The sequence below is a fragment of the Hyperolius riggenbachi genome, chromosome 10, assembly GCF_040937935.1.
Source record: "Hyperolius riggenbachi isolate aHypRig1 chromosome 10, aHypRig1.pri, whole genome shotgun sequence".
In the NCBI taxonomy this organism is placed as follows: Eukaryota; Metazoa; Chordata; class Amphibia; order Anura; family Hyperoliidae; genus Hyperolius; species Hyperolius riggenbachi.
Window position 1 is genome coordinate 80,712,493 of NC_090655.1, and position 16,070 is coordinate 80,728,562.

Here is a 16,070-nt window from a genome sequence, read left to right on the forward strand (position 1 = left end):
CGTGCGTTTATGTATGCAATTGCATTTTTCATGCATTTTTAGTGCATTTCCCTTTTTCAATGGAGTAAATGACAGCATCATATTTAATAAGAAACGCATCAAAAATGCATGTAAAACACAGTCCTGTGCGTCTACACTGAAATACCTTATGTGCTTTTTCCATGCATTTGTAAAATGAAGATATATGCATTTTTTAATGCCGCCCCTAGACTTTAATTGTGGGCAAAAAAAAGCATGGGTTTTCCGCAACGCTAGCGATTCTGTCCACCGTGATCCTAGCCTGAGGCTGTGTTCACACTGAGACGTTCTCCTGTATTACTTGTATATCAGGAAAGCAACAGAATGGAATGGTAGTATTGCACATTATGGCCACAAAGCGTTGCATACAGTCAATGAGAAGTGTACTACACTGTACCTGTTAACCTGCATGCAGTGCATTACCATACCACAACCCTATTATCGTCTGTTAACGGCGCATAGGTGGTGCATTGCAGCACAGTAAGCCCCATTATAAAATGGCTGCTACACCACAACACACCACTGTACACGTGGCCTGAGCCATATACCTTGAACAAGCATGCTGTAACAAACTTATCTGGTGTGGTCTCTGGAGGCTGTTTTGATAGCGTGGAGCAGCTGGAGGAAGCTTCCTCTTCCTCTTTGGTCAGTCGCATCCCCGGCTCACCTGTAGACGTAAATTAGCATGTTCGCATCCCTGGCTCCCCTGTAGATGTGGGTCAGCGTGATGTTTCTGGAAGTCTCTAGAAGGACGCGCACAGCTCAGACCTGCCTTTATAGGTTAAGGAGGCGTGTCTGAGGTGTCAGCTGATTCCTGCGGTCAGATTACACTTGCTGCAGGGATGTTGCTGATTGGTGTAACGATTGGTGTCAGCAAAACAGATTTTCTGATTATTGGTGATCACCAATAATACAGATTCTATACCTGATTATGTAGTGATCTGCAGAATCACCAATAATGCTAGTATAGCCAGACACAGGACAATCAATGTGAGATAGTGTTTGGTGCAACAGTAATGAGTAAGAGGAGATCTCCCGAAGAGTGGGTGACTCAGACAGTGCAGCAGCCAATGATCACCTGAGGAGCAGGTGATTCAGACTGTACTGCAGCCAGTGGACACCTGAGGAGCAGGGACCACTGACTGTGCTGCAAAGGATGTTCACCTGAGGAGCAGGCGATTAAGACTATACTGCAGCCAGTGGACACCTGAGGAGCAGGGACCACTGACTGTGCTGCAAAGGCTGATGGCCTGAGGAGCAGGCGATTAAGACTATACTGCATCCAGTGGACACCTGAGGAGCAGGGACCACTGACTGTGCTGCAAAGGATGATCACCTGAGGAGCAGGTGATTAAGACTCTACTGCAGCTAGTGGACACCTAAGGAGCAGGTGTTACAGACAGTGCTGCAGCTGAGCTTCACCTGAGGAGTAGGTGAAAGCTACTACAGATCCCTCACCAGTGACTAGGCCCAGGAAGGTCAGACAAGCAGAGTAGGCAACGTACGGACAGATAAAGTACAAAGACAGAAGGCTGATTCAATGTCACGTTCAGGCAGAGTCGGCAACAGGAATCAGATGGGCAGAGGTACAGAGTCGACAAGCAGGAGAATAGTCAAAGGAAGCAGAAGGTCATAACAGATAATACAATGCAATTAGTACTTTAAGCTATCAACAGAATTTGGCTAAGTGTGGATCCCCAGCTCCAGCTGGTTCTAGTACACTTTAGGATCTGACTAGGGTCTGAGCGCTAACACGTTAGCATTCGCAACAGCAGACACGGGGCAACTGACAGACTAGTACTATATATACAGAGATGCCCCGCAGCGCTGCCCCCATCACTCAGCCAATCCAAAGTACCGTTGGAGTCAGCTGACTTGGCAGATAAGCTGACTCCCCTTCTATTCGCATAAAGATCCTGTCGCCTGGCGTGTGCGTAGCCCTCAATCTATGTGCAATAGAAGGACCAGGCAGAGCAGCAGCATGTAACTGCGCGGCAGAGGCCGCCGGCTGATACGCGGAGATAGCCGCCATGCCGCCTGCCTCTGTGGCGGTATCTCCGGTATCCATTACAATTGGTCTGATTTTCCTGGGGGCTTGGTCTGTGCTCTATTCCTGCTAGATAAAACCTGGGCATTCAGTTACTCGCTGTCCGTTATAGCTATTAGGTCACTAAGCACTGGACCTTGCTTTGCAACTCAGTCTAGTTAAAGTTCTGCTGAGATTATTATTATTATTTTTTGTATTTATAAAGCACCAACATATTACACAGCGCTGGACATTAATTTAGGCTACAGACAATATTTAGGGGTGACATACAGCAATAAGACAATATGCATAGATGTCAAACCGGTCCTACAAGGGCCAAGGTCCTCACACATTTTTGACACAGCTCAAATGAATTGATGGGTTCAAATCAGGAAAGGTGTGGTCTATCAGGTAGAACACATTCCTCTCTTTCTCAGTCCATCCTAAACACTGGCACGGATCTGGCCCTCCAGGCCTGGAGTTTGACACATGTGCAATACAGGAATAAAAGAAAACCAGATCACACAGCACAGTATGAGTACAAGGTTATGCTTAGTCAGTTACTGGATGAGAGCATGGAGATTAGGCAAGTTAGGTTCACTCAAATGCATAGCATGGGTTTACAGTAATGGAGGTGCATGATCAGGTAGGACACAAAAGGAGGTGGACCCTGCCCAAAGGCTTACAATCTAGAGGGAGAGGTAGGGGACCAGAGTTCAGCTGTGGGTTTAGAGCAATTGTGAAGGGTGGAAGGCCAGAGTGAAAAAGTGAGTTTTGAGGGCCTTCTTGAAGGTGTTGAAGGAGGGGGCTGCCCTAATGGGTGGAGGTAGGGAGCTCCATAGTGTTGGAGCGGCTCTTGAGAAATCCTGGAGGCATGCATGGGACTGGGTGATGCGGGGGACGGTCATGCGAAGTTCATTGGAGGAGCGGAGTGAGCGGCTTGGTGTGTATCTCTGAGTAAGATCAGAAATGTAGGTTGGACAGGTTTTGTGGATGGATTTGTAGGTCAGACACAATATCTTGAATCTGATTCTGGACTGGATAGGAAGCCAGTGGAGGGATTCACGGAGGGGAGCCACCCTGGTGGAGCGATAGGAGGAGTGGATAATTCTGGCTGCCGCATTCATGATGGACTGCAGTGGGGCTATTCGGGTCATACAGAGACCAGACAGAAGGGCACTGCAGTAGTCGAGGCGGGAAATTATGAGGGCATGGATGAGAAGTTTGGTGGTGGCAGTGGTCAGGAAAGGGCGAATCTTACAGATGTTACGAAGGTGGAAGTTGCAGGACTTTGTGAGGTTTTGGATGTGGGGAGTGAAGGAGAGTGTGGAGTCCAGGGTGACACCCAGACAGTGGGCTTGAGAGGTAAGGTGAATGATAGTGTGGTTAACAGTGACTTGCACATCTGGGAGGTCCAGGGATGACCGGGTGGGAAGATCATAAATTCTGTTTAGTCTAGATTTAGTTTCAGGAACCTAGCGGACATCCAGGAGGAGATGGCAGATAGGCAGGAGGAGACCTTTTCCATGGTAGTGGTGGATATGTCAGGGGTGTGGAGGTAGATTTGGGTGTCATCTGCATACAGATGATAGTTAAAACCCATGGAGGAGATAACCTTGCCAATGAAGGATGTGTATAGGGAGAACAGTAGAGGGTCCAGGGTCGAGCCTTGGGGGACTCCCACTGAGAGGTGTTTGGGGGTGGACGAGGACTCATTGAAGGGGGTCGTGAAGGAGCGGTTGGAGAGGTAGGATGAAAGCCAGGTCAGGGCGAGATCGTGAATGCCCATGGACTGGAGGGACTGGAGGAGTAGGGGATGATCTACTGTATCAAAAGCTGCTGAAAGGTCAAGGAGGAGGAGACTGGAGTATTTACCTTCAGCTTTAGCTAAGGCAAGGTCATTGACCACTTTGGTGAAAGCAGTTTTTGGTTGAGTGGGCAGGCCGAAATTCAGATTGCAGTGGGTCTAGTAGTGAGTTGGCATTGAGGTACTGGGTCAGGCGTTTGCCTCAAAACTACTTGAGCGTCTGGTTCACAAAGGGGAGGAGGGAGATTGGGCGGTAGTTGGAGGGTAGCGAGGGGTCGAGGGAGGGTTTCTTGAGCAGGGGCAGTACTGTGGCCTGCTTGAAGTCTGAGGGGAAGGTGCCTGTGGATAGGGAGAGGTCAAACAGGGTAGTGAGGACTGGTGTCAAATCCGTGAAGTGAGGCAGAAGTAGATCAGAAGGGATAGTGTCAAGGGGGGAGGTAGTGGTATGGGAAGTCTGCAGTAGGTGGTTGACTTCCACAATGGTAGTAGGAGTGAAGGATGTGAGGGGAGGATAGGGTGGAGGAGGAGTTGGTTGTGAGCCGGTGGGAGATGAAGATTGGAGAATTCCTGATGGATGTAGACTATTTTGTTGGTGAAGTGGGTGGCTAAATCTGTAGCAGAGAGGGAGGAAACTGAAGGTGGGGGTGGGTTTAAGCAGGGAGTTGAAGGTGCCAAAAAGATGCCGGGGATTGGAAGCTTGTGCTCCGATGAGCTTGGTAAAGTATTCCTGCTTCGCATGAGCAAGGGCAGTGTGGAACTGCAGCAGGTTAGTCTTGTACTGTAGAAAATCCTGGTTTAGTCGAGTTTACCTCCATTTTCATTCATTGGCACATGTTTCCCTCTGGAGGTTGCGAGTATAGGTAGTGCGCCAGGGCTGGGGGTTAGGGGGTTCGGTTACGGCGGAATGTTGGCGGAGCAGCTTTCTCTAGGGTTGATGAGAGAGTTTGGTGATACTGAGCTGCAGCAAGTTTAGGACAGGTTAGGGTGGGGAGAGTGGAGGAGAGGGCATGGAGGGAGTCAGCAAGGACGCCAGGGTTGAGCTTGCGTAGGTCTCGCTTCCATCGACCAGGTGGGTGGGCGGGTAGTTTGGAGGTGCCTTCCGTGAGGAGGTTGAAGGTGAGAAGGTAATGGTCTGAGGGTGGAAATGGTGCGATGTCGAAGCCTGCACTGGTGGTGGATTTAGTGAATATAAGGTAAAGAGTGTGACCTGCAGTGTGAGTGGGGGCGTTGGTGTGTTGTACTAGGCCATGTGAGTTGGCTATGGTGAGTAGCCGGATCACAACAGAGTTCTTGGGTTCATTGATGGGAATATTGAAATCCCCGAGGATGATGGTGGGGAGGTCAGAGGAGAGGATGTGTGGGAGCCAGGAGGCAAGGTTGTCAAGAAATTGTCGTGTGGAGCCCGGAGGGCGGTATAAGACTGCAACAATGGTTGGGAGGGGATTGTAGATACGGATAGTGTGGGCCTCAAATGATGTGAATTGTAGGGAGGGGGGTGGAGTGAGGACACGGAAGGTGCAGGATGGGAAGAGGAGCAGACCTACCCCTCCCCCAGTCCTGTTGTCTGGTCTGGGGGTGTGACTGAAGTGAAGCCCCCCTTAGGAGAGGGCAGCCTCTGCAGCACAGTCAGAGGGGGTGAGCCATGTCTCAGGGAGTGCGAGGATGGTGAAGGATTTGGAGAGGAAGAGGTCGTGGACCGCTGTAAGTTTATTGCGGACGGATCTGGCATTCCAGAAACCGCAGAGTAGGGGGAGTATGTTGTGAGTGGGATAGATGGAAATAAGGTTGGGGCGACCATGGATGTTGAAGTTTTTTGTGGACAGAGAGCTGTGAAGCAGGTCAGCAGGGGATGCTTGGCTGTGTCCCAGGGTTAGGGGATATATCACCAGCTGCAAGTAAGAGTAGGAGAGAGAGAGTAAGCAAATGTAAATGAGATTTAAATGTTTGTGCGGTTTTTGAGCTGCTGGAGGGAGAGAGAGATTTCAAGAGAGCTTACAGCTTATGTAAAGCTGAATAAGGCGAGGAAAGCAGAGCAGGTGAAATGAATATAGAGTGTGGTACACTGGGAGGATGCATGTTGCAATGCAACTTGTAGAGGTTTGCAAAAAAATTGCAGTAAACATGGTAAGTGTCAATGATTATCAGCAGGAAATTTCCAACCCCTAAACAGTTTATATGAGTATGCAGTTAGTGCAAGCAAACCTGAGTACATAAAGAGTCTACTTGGCTGTGCAACATATGTCCAGCAGTGGCATTTTGAGCAACAGCATTGGAGGCAGTTGTGGATGCAGAGTAGTAGTATTCAGCAGTGTCCTGTGGCAGTTGAATCCTGTTTAAATTCCTGGTAAATTCCTGGTAAATTCTTGGTAAATTGTTACAAAGCACTTTGTAATAAATGGCACTAAGGAATTAACCAGCCGGGCGGTATGGACGAGCTCAGCTCGTCCATCACCGCCGGAGGCTGCCGCTCAGGCCCTGCTGGGCCGATTTTCTTCAAATAAAGAGCAGCACACGCAGCCGGCACTTTGCCAGCCGCGTGTGCTGCCTGATCGCCGCCGCTCTGCGGCGATCCGCCAAGAGCAGCGGCGAAAGAGGGTCCCCCCAGCCGCCTGAGCCCAGCGTAGCCGGAACAAAAAGTTCTGGCCAGCGCTAAGGGCTGGATCGGAGGCGGCTGACGGCAGGACGTCGGCTGACGTCCATGACGTCACTCCGCTCGTCGCTATGGCGACGATGTAAGCAAAACAAGGAAGGCCGCTCATTGCGGCCTTCCTTGTTTATTCTGGGCGCCGGAGGCGATCAGAAGAACGTCTCCGGAGCGCCCTCTAGTGGGCTTTCATGCAGCCAACTTTCAGTTGGCTGCATGAAATTGTTTTTTTTTAATTTAAAAAAAACCCTCCCGCAGCCGCCCTGGCGATCTTAATAGAACGCCAGAGTGGTTAAATGGCACCAAATGACCTAGGCCACAAGTGACCTTCTTGCAGCATTTAAATAGGTATGATAGCTGCCATGGCTGAAATGGAAGTGATTCTCAATTAGAAATTGGGAAAACAGTTCAGCTGGGGATGGGAGTGGCTACCAAAAACAGCCCTACTGCAATAAATAATTGGTGGTCACTGGGCTGGAACACAAGGATTCACAGGATGTAATGAGATAGATATATATGCAGGGTTTGTGATATATATCTAACGTTAGTTGGTATTGTATATTGTATTATTGTGATTGTACTGTGTGTATGACCCTGCAAGCCCTCCACTTTGATTAAAGTCTCATCCCGTGTGCTACTGTCACCTGATACTCGATATTGACCTCGGCTAGCCTAACGACCCTATCTCTGCCTTATCCTTAACTGTATCTCAACCATCTGACCTAAGTGTATGACTTCGGCCTGAATAACGTTTTCGCACCTGTCTTAGCCTACTGTACTTTAGACATCTGATTACCAGTGTATGATCCTAGCCTGTTATGGACCTTGCTCTGCCTCATGTCTGTGTACCACATATCTCTGACTTCACGTGTATGACCTCAGTTGACGATCTGAACTCGATTATTGTATATTCAGTGTACACTCCATAGCCTGCATCACGGCCAGCGTTACACATGCAGATGTGGTGCTCTGACTGAAATCTGTCTGGATAAGCTACTTGAATCAGGTGTGTGATTCGGATACCATTGCAGCCATAGAGATCAGCAGGACAGCCAGGCAACTGGTATTGCTTAAAAAGGAAATAAATATGGAAACCTCGCTTTAGGTTCCCTTTAAAAAGGGAGTCTATAGCATAACGAAAACAAAAAAAAAATAGGTATATACACCTGAGGAGGTCTTATAGAGCCTTCCCGTTACTCTCCTCATCCAATCGTTCCTCCGCAGGCTCCCCTGTTAGTCTCTAGTAGTGTTGGGCGAACATCTAGATGTTCGGGTTCAGGCCAAACAGGCCGAACATGGCCGCGATGTTCGGGTGTTCGACCCGAACTCCGAACATAATGGAAGTCAATGGGGACCCGAACTTTTGTGGTTTGTAAAGCCTCCTTACATGCTACATACCCCAAATTTACAGGGTATGTGAACCTTGGAAGTGGGTACAAGAGGAAAAAAAAAATTAGCAAAAAGAGCTTATAGTTTTTGAGAAAATCGATTTTAAAGTTTCAAAGGGAAAACTGTCTTTTAAATGCGGGAAATGTCTGTTTTCTTTGCACAGGTAACATGTTTTTTGTCGGCATGCAGTCATAAATGTAATACATATAAGAGGTTCCAGGAAAAGGGACCAGTAACGCTAACCCAGCAGCAGCACACGTGATGGAACAGGAGGAGGCGCAGGAGGAGAAGGCCACGCTTTGTGAGACACAACAACCCCGGCCTTGCATGAGGGCAAGAAGCGTGCGGATAGCATGCTTTGTACCGCCATGCAGTCATAAATGTAATAAAGATAAGAGGTTCCATAAACAGGGACCGGCAACGCTAACCCAGCAGCAGCAGCAGCACACGTGATGGAACAGGAGGAGGCGCAGGAGGAGAAGGCCACGCTTTGTGAGACACAACAACCCAGGCCTTGCATGAGGGCAAGAAGCGTGCGGATAGCATGCTTTGTACCGCCACGCAGTCATAAATGTAATAAAGATAAGTGGTTCAATAAACAGGGACCACGCGGCAACGCTAACCCAGCAGCAGCAGACGTGATGGAACAGGAGCAGGCGCAGGAGGAGAAGGCCACGGTTTTTGAGACACAACAACCCAGGCCTTGCATGAGGACAAAAAGCGTGCGGATATAGCAGCAATGCTTTTTGCCGCCATGCAGTCATAAATGTAATACAGATGAGAGGTTCAATAAACAGGGACCGGAAACGCTACACCATCCCAGATGTTCATTGGTCATGTTACTTGGTTTGGGTCCTGGAGTGTTGCGTAGTCATTTCCAATCCAGGATTGATTCATTTTAATTTGAGTCAGACGGTCTGCATTTTCTGTAGAGAGGCGGATACGCCGATCTGTGACGATGCCTCCGGCAGCACTGAAACAGCGTTCCGACATAACACTGGCTGCCGGGCAAGCCAGCACCTCTATTGCGTACATTGCCAGTTCGTGCCAGGTGTCTAGCTTCGATACCCAATAGTTGAAGGGTGCAGATGGATGGTTCGACACAGCTACGTCATCTGACATGTAGTCCTTGACCATCTTCTCCAGGCGATCGGTGTTGGAGGTGGATCTGCACGCTTGCTGTTCAGTGGGCTGCTGCTGCATGGGTGTCAGAAAATTTTCCCACTCCAAGGACACTGCCGATACCGTTCCCTTTTGGGTACTAGCTGCGGCTTGCATTGTTTGCTGCCCTCCTGGTCGTCCTGGGTTTGCGGAAGTCAGTCTGTCTGCGTACAACTGGCTAGAGGAGGGGGAGGATGTCAATCTCCTCTCTAAAGTCTCCACAAGGGCCTGCTGGTATTCTTCCATTTTGACCTGTCTGACTCTTTCTTCAAGCAATTTTGGAACATTGTGTTTGTACCGTGGATCCAGAAGGGTATAAACCCAGTAATTGGTGTTGTCCAGAATGCGCACAATGCGTGGGTCACGTTCAATGCAGTCTAGCATGAATTGAGCCATGTGTGCCAGAGTCCTACCAGAATCCTCATCATCCTCTTGTGAGCGTTGTGATAGTTGTTGTGATGCATCATAGTTGTCACCTTCCTCCTGGTCTGCTTCTGCTGACCATTCGCGTTGAATTGTGGAAGTCCAACGTGCACCGCTCTGGCCCTCGTCAGTGGTGGCATGAAATTCCTGCTCCAACTCCAGCTGTTCCTCCTCCTCTTCTTCGTCATAGCTGCTAGGGCCAGCGTTCCCTGAGGCGGATGGCCTGATGTTGGTACCATCACGCTGATCGTTTTCTCCTTCAGATTCCCCCAGTTGCATCATGACAGCTGTTTCCTTGATTTTTAACATCGACCTCTTCAGTAAACACAGCAGTGGTATGGTAATGCTGACTGAAGAGTTGTCACTGCTCACAAGCAACGTGGATTGCTCAAAATTTTGGAGGACTTGGCAGAGGTCCAACATGTTGGCCCAATCGGATCCACAGAAGCTTGGCAGCTGGCCGGATGCGCCTCGGTACTGCGCCGTCATGTACTGGACCACTGCACTCTTCTGCTCGCAAAAGCGGGCTAGCATGTGCAGCGTAGAATTCCAGCGCGTAGGGACATCACACAGCAAGCGATGGTGGGGGAGATTGAAGCGCTCCTGCATCTTGGCGAGTGCCCCCGAAGCAGTACTGGAATTTCTACAATGTTTGGCCACTCGACACACCTTCAACAGAAGATCGTCCACGCCTGGGTATGTCCTCAGGAACCGCTGAACTACTAGGTTCATCACGTGCGCCAGGCAAGGGATGTGTGTCAGCTTAGCCAACCTTAAAGCGCGAATGAGATTACTCCCATTATCACACACAACCATGCCCGGTTTCAGGTCCAGCGGTGCCAGCCACAAATCCGTCTGTTCCTTTATTCCCCTCCAAATTTCCTCCCCTGTGTGCTGCTTATCCCCAAGGCAGATTAGCTTCAGCAACGCTTGCTGACGCATGCCAACAGCTGTGCTGCACTGCTTCCACGATCCTACTGCTGCTGGGTTAGCGTTTCCAGATGAGGTACAGCTTTGAGATGCGTTGGAGGAGAAGGAGTCAGAGAGGTAGGTGCTGCTGTTATCCAGTGGGAGGGACGGCGGTGCAGCTGTTTGTGGCGTGGGCAACACCCGTGCCGTAGCAGGTGAGGAATCGCTGCCAGGCTCCACAAGGTTCACCCAGTGCGCGGTAAGGGAGATGTATCGACCCTGGCCGAACGCACTCGTCCAGGTGTCAGTGGTGAGGTGAACCTTGCAGGCAACGGCATTCTTCAAGCTTCGGGTTATTTTGCTGACCACGTGCTCATGCAACTCAGGCACTGCAGAGCGCGCAAAGTGGTAGCGGCTGGGAACCACGTAACGTGGGATGGCCACTGACATCATGCCCTTGAAGCTGTTTGTCTCCACCACTCGATATGGCAGCATTTCGCAGGCCAGAAGCTTGGCTATGCTGGCTGTTACTGCCACGGCCAGGGGGTCATTTGCTGGCAATTTCCTCTTGCGCTCAAACATCTCCGACACAGACAACTGAACCGTAGCGCTGCACACGGAAGGGCTGTTGGTTGTTGTGTTTGATGAACACTGGGAGACCTCAAGAGCACTACTCCGGAAAGTGACAGTGTCAGCGTCGTCTGATGTTTGTGAATGTTGTGAACCACGCAATGGCTGGGCTACTGCTGCTGCTGAGGCGGGTCTGGTGGCGAGTCTGGTGAACCCAAGGGAGGCAGTGTTGTTGCTGGTACCCTGTCCTGACGCGTTTGCCCACAGAGTGGGATGTTTGGATAGCATGTGACGGCTCATGCTGGTGGTGGAGAGGTTGTTAATACTTTTCCCCCTGCTCAGGCGGGTCTTGCACACCTTGCAAATCGCCATGGTAACATCCTCAGTGCAGTCTTCAAAGAAAGCCCAGACTTTGGAGCACCTGCCTCCTTGCTGGCGATTTCTGTTTGCTCCTCTTTTGCCTCTCACTTGAACTTCCACGCTTGTGGTGCCTGAAATTGCGCGCCGCCTACCTTGTGGCACAAGGCGAACTCGTGCAGCAGTGGGTTCTTCAACAGACTCATCTGTGCTGCTGCTACGACGGCGATGTTCTCGTTCACAAACAAAATCTGGGTCTCTGTCCACATTGTCCATACCCTCCTCTTCCATCTCCTCAAACTCGTCATATGTCATTGTGGGCCGCCGCCGTGGAGTAGAGCTCCCCACAACAACCTCTGCGCAGCACACTCCAACGTCGTCTTCTAGATCTTGTCGGCCGACCTCCTGCAATTGCAACCCCTCCTGCCCAAATTGCTCTGGGATTTGGGTTTCCGAGTCCTCCTCGGACTCGCCTTGTATTTCAGTGCGCGGTGCATTTCCCACAGTTAACGGTTGTGAATCCAGGCACAACATTTCTGGCTGTTCCTCCATTGACCTTTGAAAGGTGGAAGTTTGTTGGGCTGGGAATAGCTCCTGCGAATACCCCATTGTGTCCTGAGGTAATTCATCGGACTGGTTATCTGGCAGTTGTGTGCGTGGTGTCGCTGCCGGTTGTGTCAGCTTTGTGCCCACTGGCTCCTTGTAACTGGTTGAGGACTCGGACCTCGTGCGTGATGTGCTGGTGCTGCTTAACCCACTGCTGGACGCTTGAGAGGTCATCCAAGTAATTATCTGGTCCTGTTCTTTTGGATTTGTGAGGGTTGTTGTCCTGGACAACATGGGAGGTATTGAGTGGGTTTTCTTGGGTGCTCCCCTGTGGCCTGTACGTGAACCGTCAGGGGAAACACCTCTTCCCTTGCCCCTCCCTCTTTCACCGGATTTCTTCCTCATTTCACTTATCCTTACAGTACACGCTGACTGGCAGCAGTACAGTGGCAGTACAGAAATGCTATACAGTACCACTATTCCCAGCAGCGACACAGAGCACAATGCTATACAGTGACGGGTGAGCGGTGTACCACTATTCCCAGCAGCGACACAGAGCACAATGCTATACAGTGGCGGGTGAGCGGTGTACTACTATTCCCAGCAGACACAGAACAGTAAACAGAATGCTATATAGTGTGGCTGAGCGAGCGGTGTACCACTATTCCCAGCAGACACAGAACAGTAAACAGAATGCTATATAGTGTGGCTGAGCGAGCAGTGTACCACTATTCCCAGTAGACACAGAACAGTAAACAGAATGCTATATAGTGTGGCTGAGCGAGCGGTGTACCACTATTCCCAGCAGACACAGAACAGTAAACAGAATGCTATATAGTGTGGCTGAGCGAGCGGTGTACCACTATTCCCAGCAGACACAGAACAGTGAACAGAATGCTATATAATGTGGCTGAGCGAGGTACACAGAGTGGCAGTAAACAGAATGCTATATAGTGTGGCTGAGCGAGTGGTGTACCACTATTCCCAGCAGACACAGAACAGTAAACAGAATGCTATATAGTGTGGCTGAGCGAGCGGTGTACCACTATTCCCAGCAGACACAGAACAGTGAACAGAATGCTATATAATGTGGCTGAGCGAGGTACACAGAGTGGCAGTAAACAGAATGCTATATAGTGTGGCTGAGCGAGCGGTGTACTACTATTCCCAGCAGACACAGAACAGTAAACAGAATGCTATATAGTGTGGCTGAGCGAGCGGTGTACCACTATTCCCAGCAGACACAGAACAGTAAACAGAATGCTATATAGTGTGGCTGAGCGAGCGGTGTACCACTATTCCCAGCAGACACAGAACAGTGAACAGAATGCTATATAGTGTGGCTGAGCGAGCGGTGTACCACTATTCCCAGCAGACACAGAACAGTAAACAGAATGCTATAGTGTGGCTGAGCGAGCGGTGTACCACTATTCCCAGCAGACACAGAACAGTAAACAGAATGCTATATAGTGTGGCTGAGCGAGCGGTGTACTACTATTCCCAGCAGACACAGAACAGTAAACAGAATGCTATATAGTGTGGCTGAGCGAGCGGTGTACCACTATTCCCAGCAGACACAGAACAGTAAACAGAATGCTATATAGTGTGGCTGAGCGAGCGGTGTACCACTATTCCCAGCAGACACAGAACAGTGAACAGAATGCTATATAGTGTGGCTGAGCGAGCGGTGTACCACTATTCCCAGCAGACACAGAACAGTAAACAGAATGCTATAGTGTGGCTGAGCGAGCGGTGTACCACTATTCCCAGCAGACACAGAACAGTAAACAGAATGCTATATAGTGTGGCTGAGCGAGCGGTGTACCACTATTCCCAGCAGACACAGAACAGTAAACAGAATGCTATATAGTGTGGCTGAGCGAGCGGTGTACCACTATTCCCAGCAGACACAGAACAGTGAACAGAATGCTATATAATGTGGCTGAGCGAGGTACACAGAGTGGCAGTAAACAGAATGCTATATAGTGTGGCTGAGCGAGCGGTGTACTACTGTTCCAAGCAGCGACACAATGACAGGGGGGACCCTGGCTAGCGTGGCTGGAGCGCGAACTACCCTGCCTGCCTACCCAAAGCTAAACCCACAGACAAATGGCGGAGATATGACGTGGTTCGGGTATTTATTTACCCGAACCACGTGACAGTTCGGCCAATCAGAGCGCGTTCGGGTCCGAACCACGTGACCCGTTCGGCCAATCACAGCGCTAGCCGAACGTTCGGGGAACGTTCGGCCATGCGCTCTTAGTTCGGCCATGTGGCCGAACGGTTTGGCCGAGCACCGTCAGGTGTTCGGCTGAACTCGAACATCACCCGAACAGGGTGATGTTCTGCAGAACCCGAACAGTGGCGAACACTGTTCGCCCAACACTAGTCTCTAGCCCATGACAAATGGGAGACTGCTTTCTTCTGCTGTGGGTAAGCTTCGGAAGTCTTTAGGAGCACTTGGGCTCCAGAAGATGGGCCACACTACATACGAGCGAGCACCACCTCTCGCATGTGTGCAATACAGAGCCGCACGTCTTTGAAAGTACTCGGGCTCCTGAAGACTCTCAAAACCTCCCACGGTGGAGATTTAAACAGAGGGGCCTGCGGGGAAACACGGAGATGAGCGGAAAGGCTCTATAAGACCCAGAGCGGTTTTATTTTAATTATGCTTCAGATTCACCTTAATTCATAGCATCAACGAACATATGGACAATACTCCAATTAACCACCCTGGCGTTCTGATTAAATCGCCAGGGTGGCTGCGGGAGGGTTTTTTTTAAATAAAAAAAAAACTATTTCATGCAGCCAACTGAAAGTTGGCTGCATGAAAGCCCACTAGAGGGCGCTCCGGAGGCGATCTTCCGATCGCCTCCGGCGCCCAGAATAAACAAGGAAGGCCGCAATGAGCGGCCTTCCTTGTTTTGCTTATATCGTCGCCATAGCAACGAGCGGAGTGACGTCATCGACGTCAGCCGACGTCCTGACGTCAGCCGCCTCCGATCCAGCCCTTAGCGCTGGCCGGAACTTTTTGTTCCGGCTGCGCAGGGCTCAGGCGGCTAGGGGGGCCCTCTTTCGCCGCTGCTCGCGGCGAATCGCCGCAGAGCGGCGGCGATCAGGCAGCACACGCGGCTGGCAAAGTGCCGGCTGCGTGTGCTGCACTTTATTTGATAAAAATCGGCCCAGCAGGGCCTGAGCGGCAGCCTCCGGCGGTGATGGACGAGCTGAGCTCGTCCAGACCGCTCAGGAGGTTAAAACCAACCTTGTCAATCACATGGTAATCTACATAATCCTAAAGACAGGAACTCAAACCCAGACAACCTAATACGGCTCAAGGCAAAAACTAGAATTTGGAGTGAAGAAATATAACCCCATAACTTTTAAACTCTCATCTAGATCATCTGCACTGGACAATGTAAAGCAGGGCCCAAGTATGATTTTATTAGATTCATTATTGAATGCCACCAACAAGGTACATTGGCCTCAATTCACTAACCTTAACTCCTGTCTTTAATAACTCTTCTGAGCTGTTTTACAGTTATCACCATGGTGATATAATTGTGATAACTGTAAAACAGCTCAGAAGAGTTATTAAAGACAGGAGTTAAGGTTAGTGAATTGAGGCCAATATTGTCTTTAAAACATTTGATTCATGGTTTTTATTTCTGTTTTTAAAATGTGTTTTTTTTTACATCTTATTAAATTTTCTTTTATTAGAAATAAACGAGACATTTTGTTTATTTTTACTAGCAATGTGAGCAGAGGTGGTACATCGCATGTTTAAGCATAAAAATAAAAAGTCCTCAAATTGTAATACCAAATAAAACGCTGAAATGGCAGCAATTTTCTCATAGAAAATGATTTATTAAAACATTATTTGATGAAGAGAACATTTGTAATCAATTAATTGACTGATTTGATTGTACTATTTATTCAGTCATTTTGTGGTACAGTTGGATAGTACAGTGCATGGCCAGAGTTCCCATTCTGATTTTGGCTCCCCTCCCTGTCACAGTCTGTAGGTTTCTGTGCAGTGTGAGCACTCATAACATTGACTACAATAGTCATCTCCACTGCTTAGGCAGGGAACACACTTGCAGGGCCATTTTCCCCATCAATTTCTGGGTCTCCGTTGGCTTTTAAGTTTGCATTTTCTGCTAACATTTTGCCGCTATTGCTCTCTCTTATTCTGCGTTTCTGGCAAAATATACTGTATGCAA